The 25,233-nt window shown below is 50.2% G+C and overlaps 1 protein-coding gene across 2 annotated transcripts in view; it reads right to left on the reverse strand.

Annotated features, from left to right (window-relative positions):
- Nucleotides 1–7,067, reverse strand: part of AXIN1 (axin 1) — a 56,834-nt gene extending 49,767 nt beyond the window's left edge. For both annotated transcript variants that reach the window (XM_066576697.1, XM_066576698.1), the window contains exon 1: nucleotides 6,868–7,067. The gene's annotated coding sequence lies outside the window, so the exon portion shown is untranslated. The remainder of the gene's footprint in view (nucleotides 1–6,867) is intronic.
- Between the last annotated feature and the right edge of the window lie 18,166 nt (nucleotides 7,068–25,233).

Consider the following 25,233-nt stretch of genomic DNA (forward strand, 5'->3'; position numbering starts at 1 on the left):
GCATCGGCATGTGTGCGCGGAGCGGAGGAAGCTCCATGCTTTCCTATGGACGACTAGCGCAGCAGATCTCCCGTGTGGGTACCGATCGCGGATTAGGCAAATCAAATGCGTCCGTGTGCATGAGGCCTTCGTGTTAAATTCCCCTGCAGCACCACCACAGGAGAAATGAAGAATTGCGGAGCGCTCACTCAAACCAATGAGCTGTCTGTACAATGCAGGATGTACCAGCTCCTGCAAAGGAAGACATATATAGATGACGTAAGTATCGCAACGCGGGACGGGTCCAACGCAGATTTTCCTTGTGCAATTTTTATAAGAAAAAAAAAACAACAATTACTTTAAAAAGCTTTAATTAAATCCCATCCATAAACGATCCTGTAAAACAAAATAATTTAACGTGTCTAAAACTGAACGAGCAAACTGCGCCATTGTTCGCGCAGGCGAATGATTTTGCGCTGCGTCTAAAAGCATCCTTAGTCCTAAGAAATCCTTTAGGAACCATTGAGAACACTTTGTATTTTATCTGCCCCAGTAGCCAAGTTGTGATGCCGACTATGGCCACCGCTGCGGTCCGGCGCTCACCCTTCACCAGGCAATTAGTCCCCTCCGTCGTCTCTATCCCTTCCAGCAGACTTCCCCTTTCATCTGGCCGGTCACTAGTATAGTGGCGTAACAAGCCAAGTGCTGTTCTCACCGGCTCATAAAAAGATCCAGTACTTTGAACTGGTGCGGCCGGAGATGAAAGAGGCGCAGATAACAAGAAGTCGTAAACATTTCTCCTAACGAAATCGGTGATGACATAAAGTAGCGAGCCTGATCTAATCTACATGAATCATAGCACAATGTACACACAGCGCCGGCCAACGCCAATCTAGTCCCGTCAAGGAGGCCGACGTGAGACGGGGCAGGTTCAGGCTTGGCTCTCATTAATGTCACCGCCGCTTCACCCATTGCCTTTAAAGGGACAGAGTTTTATTTTACACCGTGGCAATTTAGACGGCTTTAAAAAAAAACCTGACATGTCAATAATTGGCACAAAGTCCATACGGGAAAACCCACCGGCAGATCAGCCCCATCTAATGATGGAAACCCCGCAGCAGAAATCTGGAAACGAATGCAGATTGCCTTCACGCAAAAGCGACCCAAGTCCAGGCTCACACGGACGGACCAGATTCTGCATGCGGGACGCACACAGCCGATTCCGGATGGGAGTGCAACCGGTCACTGGGCGTCTGTATTGTGGATGACCGCGGCGGCTCACCGTCAGTCATGCGCAGTACTTTTATTTTTCCAATGTTTCTATTACCTGCGCCGTCACAAAGCGATGACGCGAGTATCCACAGCCCGTACGCAATGTTGCATATGGCCTGCGGGACGGACTGCTTCCGTTTTGTTCAATGAAGGGCGTACACGGCAAAATAGAGCATGCAGAATATGCAATTCGTGAAGGGAAAAAAAACGAAAGTCCATGCTATGCAATGCCCGCGTTATACCATTGATCCTCCGTGCAGACACGATTCCGCAGTTGGAATCTATGTGAGGCCGCCCAGAACATTCACACGTTGGGAAAATGCTGCGGATTACCCCAAGTGCTTTATGGCACCAGAAATTCCCGCATGGGAATCAGACCTGTACCCGACCGGTGACCCCCGCGTACCTGTCTGGACTCTTCTATTCTGCGGATGTACCAGCCGTCGCACACGCACAATATAGATAATGCCGAGCCGATGCTGGGCGATGACACGGATCCCGGAAGAGCTGTGGGTCGATGGCTTCCATGGAAGCTGTCCGCACGGAATCGGCCTCAAAATAGAGTATGCTGCGATTTTTCTCGCTGGTCCTTCAGCTGGCACACACATTTACACTGAGCGATTATCGGTCAGATTCTTGCTGGATGGCGGCAATCTGAATGATAATCGTTCCGTGTAAAAGCACACTAAGGACGCAAGTAATGAACTATAATGGAGAACACGGCTACACGGGAACAAAGGAGGCCGGAAAATCTGCAAAAAACCCAACAGTTTTCCTAGACATTTTAGAAGATAACAGAAAACCAATGGCAAGCTCTTGGGGTGCGCTCACACTACTTAATACCACGGATTTTACCTGAAATCGGAGCCTCGGAGCCGGGCCAGGATACGGCAATTTTACTTTTTTCTTCAAATTACAGTGCAGATTTTCATAGCAATTAACAGAAAGCTAAAACGATGCGACAGCGTGGCGGAGTCGCACATGAAATCCATGGCCAAAGCCCTGTGAAATGCTGTTATGTGTCCGAGGCCTTATGGGAATCGGCGCCATAATCACAGCACATCCACATGTGGAGGAAGATGTGCCATCCCATCCGGCCGCGGGAAATCCCATTACCAAGGACTTGCTCCACGTGCGGCTCTCTGGTATACAAGTGCACATCCGCAGCTCTGCCGTGGTTCGTGAAAAGGAATCCCAGCAGATCAATCCAACATGGATTCCGCCCATATAGAGCGTTCTGAACGTACAGAAGGGCTGCATGCGCTACAGTAGTGGCAAAAAGAAAATAGATTGTCCCCAGTGGTAAAACCTGCACCGCGTCACACGAGGGGATGCATCTCTGCAGGACGATCTAGGCTTTCTTTGCGCACGCATAGTCGTATTTTACTGTACTTTTTGGCCCACTGCACACATATTGAAATGGCTAATTAGTCTAATGAGTTCCAGAAGTGTTATTTTTCCAGTGGAATTACGTAGAATATCACGCCTCGCCTAGTGTATTGCGCACGTACTTTGACCCATGTGCAGGAAAATCGAGCAAGCTATGTTTTTTGCACGCAGCCAAAATGCGCAGGAAAAATATGTGCATGTGAACGCATTACAATTGATGGGTTCAATCCTCTGCGCGTGCGAATACGTCCGTGTGATGCCGGCCTAAAATGGTAATTCAGCCCCTAATTTCACGCTTTCTACTCAAATCCGCAGCAAACAATCGGCTTAAAATCCACATTGTAGGTCAGTTCCAACGCAGAGTTCTGGGTGAGATTCGTCTGGTCTTGGCAATGCTGCAGCCGCACACCGCGGGTAACGATACCTAGAGAGAGGGCGCTTGCATTCCTATGCAGTTTGGCTAGTTTCACCCAAGAGTAATGCAAGACCGTATTACAGCCAAATATCCCCGGCTGACCACGGGTCTACTGACCCCAAGTGACAGCATGACAGATCCCCATGAAGCCGTCAGACTCGTGTGGCTGTATGTACGGCAAGGCATATGGCCCCTCATCCCCGTTCAGCATCCGGATCCTTTCTGGGATGCTGCTGTGCTCTGTATTCACCTGTGAAAGCCTCGTCTCCATCACTTCTCGTAAACCATGGCCATTCCTCCCGTTTACTGGGTAAAGTCATAAGGATAACGGGTAACGCAATTACCTGATTTAATAGATGCACCACATTGCCGGTAAATGCCTGCTATATACCCCGGTAATACCGCCTGACTACACATCTAATATGCCCACTGACTGCGTGTGTCGGTATACAGCTGGCAGCACTTTGCAAGAGTCTGTATGCCAAAGAAATACATATAACACGCAGATCTATAGCTACATACATGATGGGTACTACTACCGGAGCCATGGGTAACACTGACAACTGACTGGCACATGCCGAGCGGCACCTGCACACAATGACAAGCCCAGATGCAGCCCGGCAATTACCGATAACTCGTGAGTAGTGTGGAGTAAGCACAAATAATTAAACCCCGTTTCGGGTTTAACTTTGCTCCAAGTTCGGTTGAGCTAGAACCCGGACCTTGGGGGGAGTGGGGTCTCAGTCAAGCCCACAAAAATACCACCAGCTTTTTGGGGGATATTGATGAAATTCTGGATCAGTTGAAACCAATTCAGACTGAACTTTTTGTTGAAATTTGGCAAACTGGCCAAACCGAACTTCTGAAAAGTTGCCTGATCCCTACTCATGATCGGCACACCCGACCATCACATGATAGCAGCCTAAAGGGGATGTCCGTTTAATAGAAGACAACCATCAGAATAGTTCGGTAACGTTTATCCCAAATCCGCAGTCTCTGAGCTCCACAGATCCCTTCAGAATGACCAACTAGAAGTCAATGGAGGCCATCAGACTATATGAGATGCATCATGTGACAGCGGGGACATGAACATTAAGGGGCCTCTTAGAGGAGCCAATGTAATCGATTGTATGAGCGACATCGCCGCTAACCCAGTCTGCTTATACAGCAGATACATCGTTGGCTCCATGCAGTGTATAAGTGATGAGAGGGACTGAAGCAGCGATGTGTAAACCGATCAATAAGCCCCACGGTTTTTATGCCTGCATACAATAAGCCAACTACGAACTCTAGTTCGCCCATCAGTCGTTGGCTCGGGTTTAGACTGAACGATTATTTACTCGTTTGACCACTAATGGCTCCGTGTAGACGTACCTGGTTCCCTGCCGCTCACCATTGGCGATCTCCCCACGCAGGGCTACGCTTTTTATTTTTAGTAACTTAGGCTGTATTCACACAGGCAATTATTGGAACAAAGACATAAACTATTGATATGAGAGGGGTCTTCACAGGGGGCCTTATTACCAGACAGGGCAGTGCAAGGAAAAAAAAACACAGCTTTGGCTATTTTTTTGCGCAATTTTCTCATGAAAATTGCCTATTCAAGTCGATGAATGCATTAAAAAACGTACTGCACTTGCAGAATTTAGGCGGGATCTGCTTTTAATGCATGCAACCTAGGGGAACATCAAAAAAAAAAATATTTAAAAAAATTAAGCGAACCGGGCAGAGCAGAGCCGGCACATTTGTGCTCATTTTAAGCATAAAATGGATGGAAATTGCATGTAAAAAAAGTCAAAAACACATGAAAATTACAAGAAAAATGACAAAAAAATACAAAATTGGACTTAAAAAAAATAAATAAATAATATTGGACAAACCACCATTCCCTGTGTAAATACAGCCTTATGGCCTCCCCATTCCCTTGTCAGCCCTGAAAACCAGCACTTGGTCCGTGCGTCAGGCACTCAGAGAACAGGGACTGCAGGGAGGCTGAAAACAAGGGAATGGGGAACCAGGTACATATTAAAAATAGGGGGGTAGAGGCAGCACCCCACCCTGATCCCCTGTCCTACGAGCCCAGAAACGTATGTTGTGGAGCTCTTCCAAGTTGACAGGTTCCCTTTCCAGTGCGACATATAAAGCTGGCAGCGAGGGGCATCGCACGATCCCATCCCCTGAAGCGTGCGGCGCACGATCCCATCCCCTGAAGCGTGCGGCGCACGATCCCATCCCCTGAAGCGTGCGGCGCACGATCCCATCCCCTGAAGCGTGCGGCGCACGATCCCATCCCCTGAAGCGTGCGGCGCACGATCCCATCCCCTGAAGCGTGCGGCGCACGATCCCATCCCCTGAAGCGTGCGGCACACGATCCCATCCCCTGAAGCGTGCGGCACACGATCCCATCCCCTGAAGCGTGCGGCACACGATCCCATCCCCTGAAGCGTGCGGCACACGATCCCATCCCCTGAAGCGTGCGGCACACGATCCCATCCCCTGAAGCGTGCGGCGCACGATCCCATCCCCTGAAGCGTGCGGCGCACGATCCCATCCCCTGAAGCGTGCGGCGCACGATCCCATCCCCTGAAGCGTGCGGCGCACACCGCTGGGTCCTTGTGGACTTTGGGTCAGATCTGCAGATTTCACCCCATCAATCTGAGTCCAACTAAAGGGTAAGATCTGCTGCAGATCTGGAGCCGATGTGAGCGCACCCCTGGGGCTCATTCACACTACAGCGTTAGCCTCCATCGCTGGGATGGAACCAAACGGACCTGAACAGAACCCACTGACAGGTTCCAATGAGCGCAGCTACGTACGCAGATGAAACGGCGCCAAACGCTGCGCCATTTCACCCGGCATTTCCGTAGAACTCGGTGATGAAGGCTTTGATTGGAACCTCCAACAAGTATGAGAACTGAGCAGAATCCATCCCGATACAATGTAACCACTGAGATGATACAATGTAGCCAAATGTATCCACCAACACAACCCCCAGATTAACCCCTTCCACACAGGAACAACCTGACAGCTGACTCCACCACAAGTGCTGGGCTTTGTAGTCCAACTCAGACTACCTCGCCCGGCGTTACTTAAAGGGCTTCTCCACTACAGATCTAAACAACGTATCCAGTCCGATCGCTGCACGGCCGGCTCCTCGTACAGACCGCGCCGTTTAGTAGTCACATGGCGCGTATTTCAGCCTCTTCTCCTTGCGCCAATTATCTTTCCATTTCTGAAGCCATGAGCCATCTATTCTAACATTTGCGCAAAAATTAGTAAGGGGCCTAAGAGCCAATAGCTGCCGGCGATCACGATGCAACCGCCAAACTGCGCCCCATGGGAAAGTCATCGCAACGCTATCACGAAAACCGCCGATGACGGCAAAAGTGCGCAAAATTAACCGGCGGCGCCACGGGAACGTCACTACGTTCACCTTCTACAGGAACGTCGCCGGCACTGCGAGAGTTAATTATATTCGCTTTGTGGCGAACGCAGAGATTAATATCGCGAAAGTTGCACAAAAGTGACAGGAGGCGATGGTGACAGGGGGGCTGCAGGGGGTGACAGGGGGGCTGCAGGGGGTGACAGGGGGGCTGCAGGGGGTGACAGGGGGGCTGCAGGGCGCATGGGGGGGCTAACAAGGAGGATCCGCTGGGGGGGGCCTGCAGGAGGAGCTGGGGGGGGCCCCGGGCCCCGAGATCCACGGCCTGCACTCCAGCACAGCCGAGCTCCACACTCCGCGGCCTCCGGCGCTCTCGCCTGCGAAGTTTCCTCCCAGCCTACTGACCCCCGTCGGCTCCCGTCACACTCACCTCCCTGGACACAAGCCGGCTCTCCTCCCGGGGTAGCGCGCCGGGCCCTCGTCTTCGTCCGCTCCAGCGCCACCCATCAAGCTTCCAGCGGCGGAGGGAGACACAGACGAAAACAAAGCGAGCGCCGCGGACCGGCAGCCATGCCCCGGCGAGCTCTGCTGGTGAGTGCGCTGTGTGTGAGGAGAGAGAGTGAGCTGCTGGACGTGCGCGCCCCCGCCTCCTGCGTCACTGCGGGAAGGAGGGGGAGGCGCGGGGGCGCGCGCGCCGACGTACGGGGAGGCGCGCTGCTGGCCGCGCGCGTTATCTTCCCGCCACAGGCGCGCGCGCTCTGCCTGGAACCTGTCGCTTCGCCCTGAGGAGAGGTGCAGTGCGGCCGTCGTCCTCCTCCTCCTCCGCCGGTAGGGGGCGCACTGACAGGACTCCTCAACCACACCGGACTGGTTTGGAGGGGGCTTTTTGTCTCCCCGCAGACCTACGAGGGGTTGTTGTTTTTTTTTGTAGGGCGAGTTGTATTTTTTAGTGGTGTTGACGCAGTTCCAATAATAGGGCGTAGGTTTTTTTTTTGCGTGACGAAATTGCGCAAATCAATGGTTTCCGTTCACTGCATATTACGCACACCAACACGCCGGTGTGAATCCAAACCGCATGTAGCCGCCCGCAGCAGCCGCCAACTCCCAGCCGCAACCGTTAACGCGAATGGCGCTGTTGATTCCGCCTATGGCGTGTAAGGCCGCGGTCACGTGTAGCGGTTTTTTTTGTTGCGGTTTCTAACCACAGTTCAAAACTACATTAAAAAAATGTGTGAAGTTTTCAAAAAACACATTTTTTTTTTCGGGAAAACCAAATATATCGTTAAAAAACCCCGCTTGCAGCCTAAACGTTCCGAATGACTGAGATTTAAATGCCCTGCTGGCCCCGCCCCTCCGGCAATGAGATGCGGCCGTCCAGCTGTCACGGCAGCCCAGAGCTGCCATAGCTGTCGGCGTATTAAGACGTTCCTGCGGCAGCTCTTAACCCCTTAAAGACCCGGGGGATAGTTGTGTCCAATGTGTGGGCAGGGATCGGCAGCCTCACTCACCGGCCACAGCTGCCATCGGCACGAAAGCTGATTGAGGCGGTTAACCCTTCAACCGCTGCTGTCAGTTGTGCCGGCGGCATTTTAGGGGTTCCTAAATTGCCCCTGCCCGATGCGATCGCCAGTGGTTGGCACGGCAGCGTGTGGTCTTCTGAAGGTGCCGCCATGGCTGATTGCCTACCAAGCCTGTGACGTGGCTGGATAGAATGCCTGTCATACTATAACACTATGCTAATCGCAGGTTCGAGTCCCCCGTGGGACCATTAGAAAAATAGGAGAATTTTTTTTTTTTATTAATTAAAATAAAAAATGAAAGGGAGGAAAAGTAAAAAAAACAAACTTCCAATAATCATAATAAAAATCAAGACAAAAACCAATATGGTGTCGCTGCGTCCGTAAACGTCCGATCTGTCAAAGTAAGGCATTATTCGTCCGCCGGTGAATGTTATCACAATAAGGCCGGCTTCACACGGCCGTGACGGGCTCCGCCACGGAATTTCGCAGCGGAGTCCGTCACGGCGCCCCCCAGGAGACCCCATACTTACCTGCGGATCCGGCGTCCTCGCTCCCACATGACGCTTCCCTGCCCATCTCCGCCGCGTCATGTGACACGCCCCCGCGTCACATGACGCGCCAACGGTGTCATATGACGCGGTGGGCGGGGAAGCGTTTTCACGCTATCTTCGGCTGTGCTACAGCGGAAGATAGCGTGAACGGACGGCTTCCATTGACTGCAATGGAAGCCGTCCGCTCGTACACCAGCGGCAAATAGAGCATGCCACGGGTGAGGATGGGTGATTTCACGGTGCGGAATTCCGCACCGTGAGCATTGAGCTATTAGGTTCAATAGAATCTAATAGCTGCGGGCAACGCAGCGGATTTCCGCCGCGAATTACGCGGCGAAAATCCGTTTGTGGGAAGGAGGACTAGGAGTGCACAATGTTAAAATTGCACTTTATTTTTCTTTTTGGTCACCCGGTCTTTGAGGAAAAAGGTATTAAAAACGATCAAAAAGCTGAACGCACCTGACAGCATTTTTTTTACCGCACCCCGTCATTATGATGGGTGATTAGGTGCGTTAAAAAATGTGAAAACGTGGAAGAAGAGTACGCAGGTCTGCTGGGCCCCATTGTAAGCAATGAGAGCGTCGCACCGCGACTAGCGTGGCATTCGGAACGCGTCCAGGGGGAGAAGATGGCGGCAGATAGTTTGTTTTTTTTCCCAAAGCTGTTCTGTGTTTTAAAAGTAGCACAAAAAAAACATCCATAAATTAGTTCTTGCAGTAATTGTACGGACCCCAGAATACAGTTATGGCAATGGTCTGCGGTGTGTGCGCCATAGAAACCAGACCACCATGTGTGCGAATCTCGGCCACTTTGATGACCAGACTGCATCATCCGCACCCCGTCAGGGAGTCCGCATGTGCTGGGGAAGCTGTGGGGATGACCAGTCCGCATCATCCGCACCCCGTAGGGGAGTCCGCGTGTGCTGGGGAAGCTGTGGGGATGACCAGTCCGCATCATCCGCACCCCGTAGGGGAGTCCGCGTGTGCTGGGGAAGCTGTGGGGATGACCAGACCGCATCATCCGCACCCCGTAGGGGAGTCCGCGTGTGCTGGGGAAGCTGTGGGGATGACCAGACCGCATCATCCGCACCCCGTGAGGGAGTCCGTGTGTGCTGGGGAAGCTGTGGGGATGACCGATCGCATCATCCGCACCCCGTGGGGAAGTCCGCGTGTGCTGGGGAAGCTGTGGGGATGACCAGACTGCATCATCCGCACCCCGTGAGGGAGTCCGCATGTGCTGGGGAAGCTGTGGGGATGACCAGACCGCATCATCCGCACTCTGTGGGGGAGTCCGCGTGTGCTGGGGAAGCTGTGGGGATGACCAGACCACATCATCCGCACCCCGTGAGGGAGTCCGCGTGTGCTGGGGAAGCTGTGGGGATGACCAGACTGCATCATCCGCACCCCGTAGGGGAGTCCGCGTGTGCTGGGGAAGCTGTGGGGATGACCAGACCGCATCATCCGCACCCCGTGAGGGAGTCCGCGTGTGCTGGGGAAGCTGTGGGGATGACCAGACTGCATCATCCGCACCCCGTAGGGGAGTCCGCGTGTGCTGGGGAAGCTGTGGGGATGACCAGACCGCATCATCCGCACCCTGTGGGGGAGTCCGCGTGTGCTGGGGAAGCTGTGGGGATGACCAGACTGCATCATCCGCACCCTGTGGGGGAGTCCGCGTGTGCTGGGGAAGCTGTGGGGATGACCAGACTGCATCATCCGCACCCTGTGGGGGAGTCCGCGTGTGCTGGGGAAGCTGTGGGGATGACCAGACCGCATCATCCGCACCCTGTGGGGGAGTCCGCGTGTGCTGGGGAAGCTGTGGGGATGACCAGACCGCATCATCCGCACCCCGTGGGGGAGTCCGTGTGTGCTGGGGAAGCTGTGGGGATGACCAGACCGCATCATCCGCACCCCGTGAGGGAGTCCGCGTGTGCTGGGGAAGCTGTGGGGATGACCAGACCGCATCATCCGCACTCCGTAGGGGAGTCCGCGTGTGCTGGGGAAGCTGTGGGGATGACCAGACCGCATCATCCGCACTCTGTGGGGGAGTCCGCGTGTGCTGGGGAAGCTGTGGGGATGACCGATCGCATCATCCGCACCCCGTGAGGGAGTCCGCGTGTGCTGGGGAAGCTGTGGGGATGACCGATCGCATCATCCGCACCCCGTGGGGAGTCCGCGTGTGCTGGGGAAGCTGTGGGGATGACCGATCGCATCATCCGCACCCCGTGGGGAGTCCGCGTGTGCTGGGGAAGCTGTGGGGATGACCAGGCCACATCATCCGCACCCCGTAGGGGAGTCCGCGTGTGCTGGGGAAGCTGTGGGGATGACCAGACCGCATCATCCGCATCCCGTGAGGGAGTCCGCATGTGCTGGGGAAGCTGTGGGGATGACCAGACCGCATCATCCGCATCCCGTGAGGGAGTCCGCATGTGCTGGGGAAGCTGTGGGGATGAGCAGACTGAATCATCCGCACCCTGTGGGGGAGTCCGCATGTGCTGGGGAAGCTGTGGGGATGACCAGACCGCATCATCCGCACCCCGTAGGGGAGTCCGCGTGTGCTGGGGAAGCTGTGGGGATGACCAGACCGCATCATCCGCACCCTGTGGGGGAGTCCGCGTGTGCTGGGGAAGCTGTGGGGATGACCAGACCGCATCATCCGCACCCCGTAGGGGAGTCCGCGTGTGCTGGGGAAGCTGTGGGGATGACCGATCACATCATCCGCTCGGCGCGGAAACATTCTCTGCTGAAATTGCCCTTCAATGCAAGTACATTTTGACACGTCTGTTTCTGCTGCGGCTTTTCACCCCTTTCATTGTAGAGAGGAGATAGCAGGATCCTCATGTAACGCCGCAGTCACATCTGCACTGGAACCGTAGATCGGAGGCTCTGCCACAAAATACCGGTAAGAAAGAGCTGCGTGCAACACTTATTCTTCCGGTAAAGTGCCGCGGAGCGGAAACTGAACAGACCCCATTATAGCCAATGGAGTCTCTTTGGCCATGGGATTCCCCTTTTACCGAAAATATGGGGAGCAGGAATACGGAGCCCGCACTGCAGATTTTGTAGTGCATCTTTCTGCCACGTGTGGATCTGCCTAAATGGCCTTCCTTGTCCTTGCTGTGCTGTTAGGGATGCGTTCACACTGTACAAGGACGACTCCACCATATATGTGACACATGTCCAAAGGCCACCTTCACCCAGATGAGGACAACCAACTGCCCTTCAGGCCTCCCCGTGGCCAGTATATATTAATACACCTCGCTCCTTGCTGTATAATGGTGCAGCTGACGGTGCTTTCTTACACAGAGGCACCCAGTAAAACAGAACCCCTTATACCGGATGGGTGGGTGGGCCTATACAGTAGCATACATTACAGTTAGATATTGGGGTACCTTTACATACAGTGTTGGCCAGAGTGCCCTTATAAACAGTACCAGCCAAATGGTATCACTACATACAGTGCCAGCCAATCAATTCTTCATAAGCAGTGCCAACAATAGAGTTTGCCCATGAAGAGTGTCCACCATAGAGTGCCCCCCATAATCAGTCCGCCGTAGAGGAAAACTATATACAGCCATAGAGTCCCACTCAGAAATAGTGCCAGCCAGAGAATGTCCCTATTAAGGGGCACAATAAAAAGTGCCAGGCAGAGTGCACCCTTAAGGACCAGGCAGTTTTGGTTGGCGTCGGCTTTGGGTTATTTTCTTTCACGCGTATATATTTTTATTATATTCTGTAATTTTGTTTTACGTATGCATGTAATTATTCTTTTTACTATCTATGTCCCCATGACATCATATAGGACCTCTGTCAGTCACCTGGTCTTTTTTTTCGTATTTGACACTTTCCCACTGTAGCTGGGGCATGCATAGGGCCGCATCCATAGGAGCCCCAGTTACAGGGAAAAACATCCCCCTGTAGTGACAACAGTCACCGGCAAAGCTCATCAGGGTCTGCGAGGACCCTGCAGCTCTGCTGCGCCAGGGGATCCTGGTGGTCACGTGACTGCTGGCTCAGATAGGGGAAGGAACACTTTCACTCTTTAGTACATCGCACTCATTGAGCACTGTGTACTCAGGAAAGGAGGAGGCAGAAGGGGCTAAAAAAACACTTCTCCATCCTTCTCCAGCCATTTGGCACAGGTTTTGAAGCGGCTTCGCCGCCGGACATTCCGCTGCGGCCATCTCTCCCCATAGATAAGAGAGATGACTGCAGTGGAGATGGCCATAAAATTGACATGCCGTGGCTTTGATTTCCATGCGGCATGCCAGTTTTAGGGCGGCTTGGCCGCAACGACTTCTCCGCAGTGTGTGGCCGAGACTTTTGTATCTTGTCCATTTTGCTGCTTTATCCCGGGATTAAAATTGCAGGTGGACTTTCCGTACGGAAATTCTTCGGCAGTTCTGCCCCATGGGAACCCAGCCTTAGGGCTCCTGCACGCTGGCAAGAGCGATATCACCCTCGTAGTCCTTCTGAAAACCACTGGATGCCAGGCGTTTTCACAAGAAAACCGCCTAACATCACTGCAGCGGTTCCCTTCATTACTGCCGCAACTGAGACCGCCATGGCAGGAGAACGCGATGTTCTCCCATTGAGAACATATGAAAACCTCTGCATGCGACAGCCTCACATCCCTGCGAGGCTGAAGGAATCCCCCGACGCAGCTGTCACAGCCGCAGAAGGGGATTGCAATGTCCTCCCACTGTTTTCAAATCATTCATTTCATAATCATGCGTTTTCACTCACTCTCGCATTGCGCGATTTTCTCGCCAGAGCCTTTATTCTTAGTGTACACATTGGGGAAGGCTTCCAGCGTTCAAGTTGAGTGTACCCACAGGTCTCCATGTACCAGGGAAGTATGCTTCAGCATGCCTTTTATTGAACTGTACAGGAAAGCGCAGCAGATTGCTATTCCCTATACAGGAGGCCCTCCACAAAAAAGTGCTGTAGGCAGCCCATGCAAATGATGTGTGCCAGGCGAGATGGCTGGAGGAGAGTTCTCTCCTCCTGCCCCTCTCTACTCACTGTAGGCACTGTAGGCAGCGGCCGTTCAGTACTGAACGGCTGCTGTTTACACTGAACCATGGTCCTTAGGGATTTTAAGCTGCTTAAAAGTCAACGACTGGACGATTCTCCTCCAGTCATTCAGTTTCTGCGTGCTTTTACACGGGACGATTATTATTGTTCAAAACCCTGTGGGAGCCTGAACCATCAGAACGATAATCTTCCCGTATAAAAGGGCCTTTGGTCGAGTAACTGACCCTAATGAACTGGGCCCAGAAAAAAAGTCTGTTCTACTCGCCTCGGCACTGTCCTGTGCACAGTAAAGTGGGGGAGCAACTGTGCCGTCCGCTCTACCACTTGACTCTCCCAGTGCTCCCTGTTTTCTGTCCACTTGGTGTGTACATTGGTCATGCTTTTACTAACTTGCCTGTCTATTCACAATTTATGGCCCATTTACATGCAAAGATAATCTTTCACAGATTGAAAGTTTTAGTGATCTCTTTGCATCAAGTGTTAAGGGACACTAATGTCCATTAACACTTTATCATCTTGATTTGCATGTAAATGGGCCTCCAGGAGCAGTTTGCAAAGCACAGTGTGTGACTAATCAATGCAGCATGTGCACACAACTGCATTGTTCTCCTTAAGGCTGCCAGCAGAATACATTGTAATCTCCCGACTCCCGTGGAGAACACAGTATGCGATCTGTTGAGAGATACTTTATCTCTGTGGCTGAACAATGGATTTTAAGTTCACCTCAAAATCTTAGTTCAGACAAAAAGTGCACGATGGCCGCGCTTACATGTAACGATTATCGCTCATTTTTGGCCGTTTGAACTAATTTTGAGCTATAATCGTTACGTGTAAATGGGCCTTTAGTTTAGCAATGTAAATGAAGCCTAAGAGCTATCAGCCAGGACAGAGATGTAAGTGCTCTGCTGTATGTAGGTCACATAGGACTGCGTGCACTGATACATTGTAACAAACCCTTATGTGGCTTATCATCACATAGGACTGCCTGCACTGATACATTGTAACAAACCCTTATGTGGCTTATCATCACATAGGACTGCCTGCACTGATACATTGTAACAAACTCTTATGTTGGTTATCACATAGGACTGCCTGGACTGATACATTGTAACAAACCCTTATGTGGCTTATCATCACATAGGACTGCCTGCACTGATACATTGTAACAAACCCTTATGTGGCTTATCATCACATAGGACTGCCTGCACTGATACATTGTAACAAACTCTTATGTTGGTTATCACATAGGACTGCCTGCACTGATACATTGTAACAAACCTTTATGTGAGTTATCATCACATAGGACTGCCTGCACTGATACATTGTAACAAACCCTTATGTGGGTTATCATCACATAGGACTGCCTGCACTGATACATTGTAACAAACCCTTATGTGGGTTATCATCACATAGGACTGCCTGCACTGATACATTGTAACAAACCCTTATGTGGGTTATCATCGCATAGGACTGCCTGCACTGATACATTGTAACAAACCCTTATGTTGGTTATCACATAGGACTGCCTGGACTGATACATTGTAACAAACCCCTATGTGGGCTATTATCACATAGGACTGCCTGCACTGATACATTGTAACAAACTCTTATGTGGGTTATCATCACATAGGACTGCCTGCACTGATACATTGTAACAAACCCTTATGTGGGTTATCACATAGGACTGCCTGCACTGATACATTGTAACAAACCCTTATGTTGGTTATCACATAGGACTGCTTGGACTGATACATTGTAACAAACCCTTATGTGGGCTATCATCACAGGACTGCCTGCACTGATACATTGTAACAAACCCTTATGTGGGCTATCATCACAGGACTGCCTGCACTGATACATTGTAACAAACCCTTATGTGGGCTATCATCACAGGACTGCCTGCACTGATACATTGTAACAAACCCTTATGTGGGCTATCATCACAGGACTGCCTGCACTGATACATTGTAACAAACCCTCATTTATGTGCAATAAAGTGGAGTGAGACGCAGAAACGTCTCCGAGGGCTCCGTGAGCTGTGAATGCTACCCTGTCGGCACCCTCGCTGCAGTAGACAGTATCTTCTACACGCACCGTCTCCCTTTTTCTTTCTATACCAGTACATTCCCCTTCAAACCCGAGGGAAGGGACAGATGCAGCGTCTGCCTACAACATGATTACAGCTTCCATCCAAGATAAATAAGACAGATTTCTGAGACGTTTTTATACATGACTGTCTCTTCCTCCTGCAGCCGCCCAAATGCCGCAAGCTCCGGCTTTGGCAGGAGTTGTAGGGTTACATCACCAGGGCACTAGCCCAACAATGCAGGGTGGCAATCATGCAGGAAGTCGAGCCTTAGAGCTGTTACAAGCCTTGCCAAACCTCACCAGGAACTGTTCTTAGGAAATGCAAATGTCTCTAAAGTGGTTTTAGACAGACATCGTCACTTCAGGTAACTTAAAGGGGTTGTCCCGCGGCAGCAAGTGGGTCTATACACTTCTGTATGGCCATATTAATGCACTTTGTAATGTACATTGTGCATTAATTATGAGCCATACAGAAGTTATAAAAAGTTTTATACTTACCTGCTCCGTTGCTAGCGTCCTCGTTTCCATGGAGCCGACTAATTTTCGCCCTCCGATGGCCAAATTAGCCGCGCTTGCGCAGTCCGGGTCTTCTGCAGTCTTCTATGGGGCCGCTCGTGTAGAATGCCGACTTCGTGTAGCTCCGCCCCATCACGTGCCGATTCCAGCCAATCAGGAGGCTGGAATCGGCAATGGACCGCACAGAAGCCCTGCGGTCCACGGAGACAGAGGATCCCGGCGGCCATCTTCAGCAGGTAAGTATGAAGACGCCGGACCGCCGGGATTCAGGTAAGCGCTGTGCGGGTTGTTTTTTTAACCCCTGCATCGGGGTTGTCTCGCGCCGAACGGGGGGAGGGTTAAAAAAAAAAAAAAACACGTTTCGGCGCGGGACAACCCCTTTAAGTCAATTCAAAGTATAAAATGACATATCTAGTAAGATGGTGATCACGGGCCGGACAGTCACTTCAAGGCATATCTAGTAAGATGGTGATCACGGGCCGGACAGTCACTTCAAGGCATATCTAGTAAGATGGTGATCACGGGCTGGACAGTCACTTCAAGACATATCTAGTAAGATGGTGATCACGGGCCGGACAGTCACTTCAAGACATATCTAGTAAGATGGTGATCACGGGCCGGACAGTCACTTCAAGACATATCTAATAAGATGGCGATCACGGTCCGGACAGTCACTTCAAGACATATCTAGTAAGATGGTGATCACGGGCCGGACAGTCACTTCAAGACATATCTAGTAAGATGGTGATCACGGGCCGGACAGTCACTTCAAGGCATATCTAGTAAGATGGTGATCACGGGCCGGACAGTCACTGCAAGACATATCTAGTAAGATGGTGATCACGGGCCGGACAGTCACTTCAAGACATATCTAGTAAGATGGTGATCACGGGCCGGACAGTCACTTCAAGACCTATCTAGTAAGATGGTGATCACGGGCCGGACAGTCACTTCAAGACATATCTAGTAAGATGGTGATCACGGGCCGGACAGTCACTTCAAGACATATCTAGTAAGATGGCGATCACGGGGTGGACAGTCACTTCAAGACATATCTAGTAAGATGGTGATCATGGGCCGGACAGTCACTTCAAGACATATCTAGTAAGATGGTGATCACGGGCCGGACAGTCACTTCAAGACATATCTAGTAAGATGGTGATCACGGGCCGGACAGTCACTTCAAGACATATCTAATAAGATGGCGATCACGGGCCGGACAGTCACTTCAAGGCATATCTAGTAAGATGGTGATCACGGGCCGGACAGTCACTTCAAGGCATATCTAGTAAGATGGTGATCACGGGTCGGACAGTCACTTCAAGACATATCTAGTAAGATGGTGATCACGGGCCGGACAGTCACTTCAAGACATATCTAGTAAGATGGTGATCACGGGCCGGACAGTCACTTCAAGGCATATCTAGTAAGATGGTGATCACGGGCCGGACAGTCACTTCAAGACATATCTAATAAGATGGCGATCACGGGCCGGACAGTCACTTCAAGGCATATCTAGTAAGATGGTGATCACGGGCCGGACAGTCACTTCAAGACATATCTAATAAGATGGCGATCACGGGCCGGACAGTCACTTCAAGGCATATCTAGTAAGATGGTGATCACGGGCCGGACAGTCACTTCAAGGCATATCTAGTAAGATGGTGATCACGGGTCGAACAGTCACTTCAAGACATATCTAGTAAGATGGTGATCACGGGCCGGACAGTCACTTCAAGGCATATCTAGTAAGATGGTGATCACGGGTCGGACAGTCACTTCAAGACATATCTAGTAAGATGGTGATCACTGGCCGGACAGTCACTTCAAGACATATCTAGTAGGATGGTGGTCACGGGCCGGACAGTCACTTCAAGACATATCTAGTAAGATGGTGATCACGGTCCGGACAGTCACTTCAAGACATACCTAGTAAGATGGTGATCACGGGCCGGACAGTCACTTCAAGACATATCTAGTAAGATGGCGATCACGGGTCGGACAGTCACTTCAAGGCATATCTAGTAAGATGGTGATCACGGGCCGGAGAGTCACTTCAAGGCATATCTAGTAAGATGGTGATCACGGGTCGAACAGTCACTTCAAGACATATCTAGTAAGATGGTGATCACGGTCCGGACAGTCACTTCAAGACATACCTAGTAAGATGGTGATCACGGGCCGGACAGTCACTTCAAGACATATCTAGTAAGATGGCGATCACGGGTCGGACAGTCACTTCAAGGCATATCTAGTAAGATGGTGATCACGGGCCGGAGAGTCACTTCAAGGCATATCTAGTAAGATGGTGATCACGGGTCGAACAGTCACTTCAAGACATATCTAGTAAGATGGTGATCACGGGCCGGACAGTCACTTCAAGGCATATCTAGTAAGATGGTGATCACGGGTCGGACAGTCACTTCAAGACATATCTAGTAAGATGGTGATCACTGGCCGGACAGTCACTTCAAGACATATCTAGTAAGATCGTGATCATGGGCCGGACAGTCACTTCAAGACATATCTAGTAGGATGGTGGTCACGGGCCGGACAGTCACTTCAAGACATATCTAGTAAGATGGTGATCACGGGCCGGACAGTCACTTCAAGACATACCTAGTAAGATGGTGATCACGGGCCGGACAGTCACTTCAAGGCATATCTAGTAAGATGGTGATCACGGGTCGGACAGTCACTTCAAGACATATCTAGTAAGATGGTGATCACTGGCCGGACAGTCACTTCAAGACATATCTAGTAAGATCGTGATCATGGGCCGGACAGTCACTTCAAGACATATCTAGTAGGATGGTAGTCACGGGCCGGACAGTCACTTCAAGACATATCTAGTAAGATGGTGATCACGGTCCGGACAGTCACTTCAAGACATACCTAGTAAGATGGTGATCACGGGCCGGACAGTCACTTCAAGACATATCTAGTAAGATGGCGATCACGGGTCGGACAGTCACTTCAAGGCATATCTAGTAAGATGGTGATCACGGGCCGGAGAGTCACTTCAAGGCATATCTAGTAAGATGGTGATCACGGGTCGAACAGTCACTTCAAGACATATCTAGTAAGATGGTGATCACGGGCCGGACAGTCACTTCAAGGCATATCTAGTAAGATGGTGATCACGGGTCGGACAGTCACTTCAAGACATATCTAGTAAGATGGTGATCACTGGCCGGACAGTCACTTCAAGACATATCTAGTAAGATCGTGATCATGGGCCGGACAGTCACTTCAAGACATATCTAGTAGGATGGTGGTCACGGGCCGGACAGTCACTTCAAGACATATCTAGTAAGATGGTGATCACGGTCCGGACAGTCACTTCAAGACATACCTAGTAAGATGGTGATCACGGGCCGGACAGTCACTTCAAGACATATCTAGTAAGATGGCGATCACGGGCCGGACAGTCACTTCAAGGCATATCTAGTAAGATGGTGATCACGGGCCGGAGAGTCACTTCAAGGCATATCTAGTAAGATGGTGATCACGGGTCGAACAGTCACTTCAAGACATATCTAGTAAGATGGTGATCACGGGCCGGACAGTCACTTCAAGACATATCTAGTAAGATGGTGATCACGGGTCGGACAGTCACTTCAAGACATATCTAGTAAGATGGTGATCACTGGCCGGACAGTCACTTCAAGACATATCTAGTAAGATCGTGATCATGGGCCGGACAGTCACTTCAAGACATATCTAGTAGGATGGTGGTCACGGGCCGGACAGTCACTTCAAGACATATCTAGTAAGATGGTGATCACGGTCCGGACAGTCACTTCAAGACATACCTAGTAAGATGGTGATCACGGGCCGGACAGTCACTTCAAGACATATCTAGTAAGATGGTGATCACGGGCCGGACAGTCACTTCAAGACATATCTAGTAAGATGGCGATCACGGGCCGGACAGTCACTACAAGACCTATCTAGTAAGATGGTGATCACGGGCCGGACAGTCACTTCAAGACCTATCTAGTAAGATGGTGATCACGGGCCGGACAGTCACTACAAGACCTATCTAGTAAGATGGCGATCACGGGTCGGACAGTCACTTCAAGACCTATCTAGTAAGATGGTGATCACGGGCCGGACAGTCACTTCAAGACATATCTAGTAAGATGGTGATCACGGGCCGGACAGTCACTTCAAGACATATCTAGTAAGATGGCGATCACGGGCCGGACAATCACTTCAAGACATATCTAGTAAACTGGTGATCACGGGCCGGACAGTCACTTCAAGACATATCTAGTAAGATGGTGATCACGGGCCGGACAGTCACTTCAAGACCTATCTAGTAAGATGGTGATCACGGGCCGGACAGTCACTTCAAGACATATCTAGTAAGATGGCGATCACGGGCCGGACAGTCACTACAAGACCTATCTAGTAAGATGGTGATCACGGGCCGGACAGTCACTTCAAGACATATCTAGTAAGATAGTGATCACGGGCCAGACAGTCACTTCAAGACATATCTAGTAAGATGGTGATCACGGGCCGGACAGTCACTTCAAGACATATCTAGTAAGATCGTGATCATGGGCCGGACAGTCACTTCAAGACATATCTAGTAAGATGGTGATCACGGGCCGGACAGTCACTTCAAGACATATCTAGTAAGATGGTGATCACGGGCCGGACAGTCACTTCAAGACTGTAGCTGCAAACGTCCACTACTGGTACAGTATATGACTCACCTTGGATGCAGCTGTAGGTATTTAAGGACAGGGCTGAAAGCACGTGCTTGTGTTATCAGTACAATAAATAGTCTTATCGAACCCATTGCCAACATCAAACGAGATTAAAGAACAAAGATCGTTTAGCGCATACTTTTATGGGAATATAAAGGACTTGGAATGTCTGCCCGATGAATAGACAAGTACCGTATAGTGAAGAACAAACACCGGAGAGCCAGTAATGGGGTATGTGGTCAGGGCGGCCTGACCTGGGAACTTTCCTGAAGTCTACAGACCATATCAACTTAATTGCATTTTGTTGTGCCAGTAAGGAAATACTGTAAGTATCCAGTGTAGTTGACAGGATGATGAAAATACGCCTGCGCTCAAGGGTCCTTAATCCACCTTGGCCGGAGCGTCTCACATCTGCCAGGACTTGAAGGAATAAAACTTACGCTTTCTACTTGCTCATAGGCTTAAGCTTAAAGGGGTTGTAACAAAATATAAACTTATATCCTAGCCACAGGATAGGGAATACATTTATGATTGATGGGGTCCAACCGCTGGGACCCTTACCGATCCTGAGAATGGGGGTCCTCATGATGCAGACCCATATGTCTTCATGGTTACAGCCTGCAGTCGTGTGGTGCTCCCTCTATTACTGCCTGTATAATAGCTTTATACACAAGACAGTAGAGGAGATTTAATCAAGACTAGGTGCATAATTGATCCATTTTTATTGTACGGGAGCATTAAAAAGTTGGTTGCAAAAGTTTTCATAACTTTTTAATCTAGTATTTCACTTTTCCCCATGACAGATCAAAGGGGGCATTATTTGGCATATATCACAGAGCAACTGTTCACATCAAGTTTTCTTGACATAGGGTTCTTTTTACATGGAGCAATTTACTCCCGGGGACGATCAACAAGATTGAGGCTGGACTGCCTGGCCTTCTTATAGACCGATTCAAACTCTGATAGGGAGCGATGGATCATTCAGAATATCATCGTTGTCAGCTGCCCACTTACACAAGTGATGTGCTGCCAACTATGGTCATTTTTTGGGCTGCATGAAAGATGCGACTACTGGATGCAAACGCTCATTCATTGGGTGATCGGTGGCCCGTTCAGATGCGACAGTCATTGAGCAATTGAATGTGGTGGCAAACATTTGTGCCCCATAATCGGCCCATGTAAAAGGCCTTTAAGGCTGTATTCAGATGGGTCATTTGGGGTGCAGTTAAAACAACATCATAACCACACATGCTTTTTTCCACGATTTGCCACAGTTTTTGATAGTTACTGAAGAAATTACAAGGAAAACCACCAGCTGCCTGAAGTCTACCAAGCTGTCAGGGCATGCTGGGAGTTGTAGTTTTGTTAATAGCTAATACAACTGCTACATACAGGATAAGCAATACCACCATCTAATGCCCAGATAATATGCGGTATCCAAATAATATCAAACACCAATAAATAATACTAGTGGTTTTAGCTTTCTCCTTGGACCCCCCACCCTTAATAAACAGGAGCTCGGGGGAATTACCCCATTTGCCTCCCCCTGAACCTGCATATGCTTTGTAGCAATGCTGCAAAATGCATAAGGATAGAACTGGCAGTAAGAATCAGAAGCTGCACCTCACATTTGCTGCGTCTGTTGATTCTTCTTCCTAAAGCAGCTTTAGTAGGAAAGCAGGTGCTGAGTGCAGATCCTTCCCATTTGACATGACAGAGCAATTCATTGTGAACATCTGGAGATCGCTGGCGCATACCAGGGCATTACCAGCACAATAACCCGGCTTACTGGGCGCACATGATACATGACACATCCTCCGCCGAGGCTGCTACTGATGACAAACGCTTGCTGCATGCCCCTAATACTTGCGATAAGGGCATTCCTCCAGCTGGAGTACAAGCAGATATTTTGTCTTACAGGCTGATTATATAGGAGCCTACAGATCTCAAGATAAAGTTCTACCAATGAAACTCCAGATTTTCCTAGAGAATTTCCTTCATCTCTCTTTGGGTGTTGATCCGGAATCTTATAATACCAGAACTTTCTCCGACTTCTGCTGATTCTTAGTTAGAGCTGAACAAAAATCAGTATGGCTGCCAAGCCGCTCACCTAGATACATTGTAATACAAGGAAGGGGTGGATGTATCTCTTCATGACTAAGCAGATTTATCGGTTAGGAATCTGGGAAATGGGGTGACAACCTCTTGAAACTGCTATTCTGGTTGTCACCCGGCTTTCTTGGAGACACAAACTATTCGATCAAAAATAATTGGACGCCTGAGCAAGAATCAAAAGTAGTATTTATGTCCATATGTTAATACTTGATGAGTCTTCTTTGGCCCCAAAGACATCGGATACTCTCCATGGCATACTTTTACTAACGTCTGATACACTTCAACTGGTATTTCCCTCCAATCATCCTGCGAACGTCTGGTGAGTTCTCTCAAAGAAGATGGACGCTGTTCATATTTCCTGACCCGACATTCCAGTTCATCCCAGAGATGTTCAGTAGGTTCAGGTTGGGATTCCGTGCAGCCGGTCAAATCGAAGATCATCCATATCCTCAAACCAATGTAAAACAGTGTTGTATTTGTGACGAACCACGTTGTCTTGTTGGAAGTATGGCCGACCATTCCCAGAGTATTACCCCATTGTCAGCAGCACATTATTGTCAGGGTCACCTCTGTGGTCATGGTTGTCATTACAACCAACAGGCCGAGACCATGCCATGTAACACATCCCCGACCATAACTGAACCTCTGCCGTACTTAACTGTTGACACAACACACCCAGGTAATAAGCATTCCCCGAGCTGAGCTCCCCCACACCCAGGTACCTCCATCTGATGTGAGGATGGTGTAGTGTGATTCATCACTCTATAGAACGTTCTTCCATTCCTCAATTGTCCAGTGACAACGTTCCTTACACCATTGTAGATAGGTCGATGCATTGAGCTTCATGATGGATGCACCCCATGTGGTGCAGAGCGTTAAGGCAGCAAAAATGCAGTCCTAAGCTCTCACTCATGACCTGATGGTTGTGAGTTAAATCCCTGTGTGGTTCAGGTAGCCAGCTCAACATTGACTCAGCCTTCCATCCTTCCAAGGTTGGTGAAATGAGTACCCAGCTTGCTGGGGGGTAATAAATAAATTACCTGAAAGCTCTGGAGAATAGGTTGGTGCTATACAAATAACAACAAGATTTATTTGTATTTTACACTATTATCCAATAGTGTGTAGTTTCCATCACAGACTATGGCTGACACCTCCAGGGGTCTGCATCTTATGTAGCATGGCTTAGGACACGTGACAAACTAATAAGACACAATCCATTCTACTGATAGGGGGGGTCCAAATACTCTCGGTAGGATAGTGTATAACTAAGGTCGCCTGCAGACGGCCGGGTCAGATCCCGTTGTGAGAATTCTTGCAGCGGGAACCGACCCGTGCCCCTGCAGTGACCACTGCGGCTCACCTGCTCCCGCGTCTCCCAGCTCTTCCATGTGCCGGCTGCCGTCCAGCCGGCGCATGCGCAGACCCGAGCCAGCTCGTCACTAGTGTTGTTCCCGTGTGGGCCTTTGCGAGACCCCCACAGAAATAGAACATGCTGCGATTTGTTTTCCGTGCGTCTTTTCACTCGCGGCTGTGTGCATAGGATTGCATTATGTATTATTCTGCAGGAATGGCTGACTGAATGAGGAGGAGATGCTCTATAAAGCCATGTTACCAAGACGTTTTTCGCTGCGGGTTTGACATGAAATGTGTATTAAATCCATGTCCCGTTAGTATTAATGGACATCCGCGCCATAGTCTGTACAGCACAGATTTCAAATCTACATGTAGGAAAACACGAGGTGACATCACTTCTTGACACGGAATCCTGCACCACCATGACAGAAGCCATGGCTCCGGCACAGATTGTGAGGCAGAAAAGGCATGGAGATCAGACAGATTCTGCCCTGTCAGCACAGCCTCAGGCTAAGATCGCATGTCAAAATTGACGTGTTATATGTAGATTATGTCACGAATTTCACCTCTTCGTCTGAAAAGGTGGAATCCTCACTGAAAATGCACATTCTGCAGATTTAAAATCTTGCGGATTTTGTGCGAATTGTCCCCAGAGTGTGGGGATGAGTGAGAGGTTGCCTCCAGCGTCCGGGTCGGATCTGGCTGCGAGAATTCTCGCAGCAGGACCCGACCCGGCCGTCTGCAGAGAGCAGCGCGGGCACTCACCTCTCCAGCGGCCCCGGCTCTTTCATGTGCCGGTGCATGCGCAGAGCAGAGCCGGCGGCGGGGGAGTGCAATCCCCGCACAGAAATAGGGCATGCCGCGATTTGTTTGCCGCGCGAGATTTTGCGCGGCCAAAT

The sequence above is a fragment of the Eleutherodactylus coqui genome, chromosome 8 (genome assembly GCF_035609145.1).
Source record: "Eleutherodactylus coqui strain aEleCoq1 chromosome 8, aEleCoq1.hap1, whole genome shotgun sequence".
NCBI classification, from domain to species: Eukaryota; Metazoa; Chordata; class Amphibia; order Anura; family Eleutherodactylidae; genus Eleutherodactylus; species Eleutherodactylus coqui.